Source organism: Pundamilia nyererei, unplaced genomic scaffold (genome assembly GCF_000239375.1).
Source record: "Pundamilia nyererei isolate P.nyererei 1_Seehausen unplaced genomic scaffold, PunNye1.0 scaffold00019, whole genome shotgun sequence".
Classification (NCBI taxonomy): Eukaryota; Metazoa; Chordata; class Actinopteri; order Cichliformes; family Cichlidae; genus Pundamilia; species Pundamilia nyererei.
In genome coordinates this window covers 2,077,281-2,081,087 of record NW_005187420.1, presented here as the reverse complement: position 1 = coordinate 2,081,087, position 3,807 = coordinate 2,077,281, and positions in this window count along the sequence as shown.

The following is a 3,807-nucleotide window of genomic DNA, read 5'->3' as shown; positions in this document are numbered from 1 at the left end:
GTAGAGCAGAACGCTGATCATTTTATTAAAGATGAAAGACTTTAGACAGTTTTTCAACTCTCAGTAATGCCATAGTGATCGTTTGATATATGGACCTGCAGCGGAGTTTAGGCCCAGACACGGCTAGTGACGTCAGACTGAACAACCGGATACTGACTAGAAGTAACGTAAGGAACATAGATCTGTCCACCCACCACTGGGGCAGCATTCTAAGTTAAGATGCCAATGCTTCCAACTATCCGACCCTCATCATACGTTGTGATCTTTCACAGCCAGCACAGAAAGTGTTTTTCTAGACTCTGGGCTGCTGGGTGAACCAAGTCTGTGACATTTCTGTATTTCAAAGTCTGCCACAGAAGAGAAAGCTTTCTGCTGGGACTCTATGGGTTTTAGGGCTTCTTCTTTCTAAATGACAAACACAATGTGTGATGAGGTCTGAAAAGTTTAGTTTGGTGATGTGGTGGTTTGGTTTTGTGGTTTGGTTTGTGGTTGAGGTCTGATCTGGATGCAATAACCAGAACATGAAGCCTACATAGTTTCTTTTCCACAAACTGAAGGTGATTAATGTTCCCTGGATCTTTTCTGGACTGATGAATATGATGCTAATGACGAGGAGGAGGAGAATCATCTGCTTGGTTCAGAATCTCCGCTGCTCTGTTTCTGCATTGATTCTTCCATCTTAACCTCTGCAGCTGCTGAAAAGAAAAGATCCTGAAGGAAGTAAAATAAACAAAGGGAAAGCAGAGGGTGGGGGTGGAGGTGCAGAGCTGAGTGGAAAAAGCAGGGTGAGGGTTAACTGGGGCCCCAGGTATGTTCTCCACCCCCAGCACTGTTAGCTCAGTTTAGATTAGCAGCCCTGCAGCAGACTCAGACTAAATATGCAGCTATTTCGGTTAAGAGGTTGATTCAGCTTGAACTGAATCAGCCTCTTAGAAACATCCTGCACATTCACAGAAACCTGCAGCTCACAGCAAACTTCATAAACACCTCCAAACATTGGCACCGAATTTAAGGGAGATCAGACAGAGTGGAGACTCGTCGGTTTGCTGAACACTTCAGTTAAAAACAACAAAGAGCTTCTGATTGGTGTTTGCCTCATCAGGTAGTCAGCTGTTCTCCTGGACGGACTGGTGCCTGTTTCTGGTGTCAGATTAACACGCTCGCTGATCCTGATACTGATGAAGACAAACACACGTCTGATTCTTAATTAAACAGGAAACAAGCTGATTGATTCACTTTTCACTGCATAGCTAATAAGTCAAATATCAGAAAGAAAAAAACTGAAATAGGGCAGAAAGCAGGATGATGACGGTCTTAGAAAATTCAGTTTAAACTGCGGAAACCAGCCTTAGAAACCAGAAGGAGACGTACAAAGAGACAGATAAACAAGAGCTCAAGTTTCATCTCAGCTTTCAAGGACATTGTGCTTAAATTCAAAGCAGATCATCTGTTTTACTGAACAGTTCACCCTAAAATCAGATATGTGCTCTGGTCTGCAGAGCTGTTTATCTAATTCGATGAGTTCTGTGTCAGTTGCTTGGTGTGAGTTTTTGAAACGCAGAGATCTTACTGACTATATCCGCCAACAAAAAGAAGTGTGCAGCTGGCTAACGTTGTCCATCAGGCATTTCTTTTTAGGAATTGAGTAATAATTTCTGGGAAGAAATCTTACTGCTCAGTAAGTATTATTTCTTTAATTTGTTAATCTTTTAGCACTTTGAGCACTGCAAGTCAAAGCCATGTAGTTCTATTATATAGACATGCCTCCATCCGCTTTTCTAACAGCTTGTGCTTGCAGGGGGACTGCAGTCAATTCCAGCTGTCATGTAAAAGGTGAGTTAGACCCTGGACAGGTTACCAGCCCATCACACATCCAGAGTTAGGCCGTCTCTTTCAATATCTCCAAAACTGGTCAACAGACTCAATCTTGATGGATAAATATACTTGCAGGACGACAGAAAATTATTTCGTTTAATTAGTACTAGGAAATTACTGCTCATAACACAAGTAGAATACTTACAGTCATATGAAAAAGTAAACCCCATGATTGAGTAGTTTGTAAAACCGCCTTTATTTTATTCAAGTTAAACACTTTGGTATACAAAGGAGTCCATGGTTCACTCAGTGACTGCAGGGTGTTCAGGTCCTGTGGCTGTGAAACAACCCCAACTCTTCACCCTTCCACCACCGTGCTGACAGTTGGTATGTGGCATTAGTGCAGATATCATCCAAGCATGGTGCTGCGCATCTGTAAGTTAGTTTCGTCTATCCAAAGGATGTTGTTCCAGAAGAGTTTTTTTCAGATGCAACGCTGCACTTCTTTTTAGACAGAAGAGGTTTTCTCGTGGCAACCACTCTGAACAAGTCTTTCTCCAACCGCGCTGACATTAACTTTAACGTTTAAAATGCTAACTGACGCCTGTAGAGTCTGATATGCAGTTTCTCTGAGCTGCCTCGTCTGACCTCGGGGTGAATTTCTGGTACATTCACTTCTGCATTTATAGAGATGCTCACCTGCCGATCATCAGTTAAACAAGTGCATCTGACCAGCAGCATCTGCCTCTTAATTCCACTTAATACCTCTGGAAGCAAAAAAGGATGTTGTCAATTTTTCACACGACTGCATAGAGTCCTGTGAAAATGTTTGGGTTTTTTTATATGACAGTGAAATTCCTGCACACCAAATCCTAAAACATGACTTTAGAAAGAGCTCTTTGTCAGCTAAGGAATGTTTTTGGAGAAGAGCACACATGAGAAAGAGTATGTACATTGTGTATGTACAGTATGTATGTGCCAACAGCTGTTTGGTGGTTTCTGTCCTCACTGCAGCTGAGTATGTTCACGTTCCTCTTTGTCAGTGCCCCCCACTTCACTCCTCCTCCTGCTGAAATCTGTCAGTCACACACAAATGTTTCCACCTCCGCTGTTGAAATTTGGTTAATTTGTGGTGGTCGTGTTTCTGGCAAAGCAGCGAAGCTTGGAATTCCTGACCCACTTTCCACTGCCGCACATTCCCCAACATTCCCAAGCATTCCAGAAAGCCATGATTGATATCAGTCAACGATCAATCTGAAGCAGAGGACGGAGAGCTGGATTCGCGCTGCATACCAAAGGTGTTTAGATGATACACGCTGAGCTGAAAAATCAATTCAGAAACTGTCCTCATGTAAAGAAAATCAGTTCTGATAATTCACTCTCACACAGCTAAAAGCACATCGGTCGTCTACACGGGTGGAAGATGGATCCGTGTATGTCACTTTCAGTGATTCTGGATCCACAGGAAGCCCTGCTTCACGTGTTAAAGTTCATTTATAGTAGTCACAGTGTTGCTCTACACATCATAACCAACTCATTGTTAATGGGACTTTGAGCTGAATTGGTTTCTGATGCTTTTATTTTGATAAGCTGAAAACCTCTTTTCTCCTGATTTCTCAGTAACAACATCTGTGGCGCCGGTATAGCTCGAGTCGAGCAGTAAGGACATTGCAGAGGTTCAGATCCACCCCGAGGCCAGTTACTGGATCCCTTCCCCCCCCCCTCTCTCTCACGCTCAGCTTTCCTGCCTTCTCTCCACCGTCTATTCTCAATTTTAAAAATAAAAATAAAACGTATTTCATGAAATGATAACGATTGTTGTTTGAGTTCCAATAAGCCGGCTGAAGGCAACAAAGAAGTGCAAAAAAAAGTGCAGTTTGTTGAGCGGCCACTTTAGGCTGTTTCCAGTGAGTCAGTCCCCGTAGACTCCCATGTTAAAATGTCTGACTTTACAGCCTGGTAGAGGTAATTTACCAGTTCATAATAGCTGCA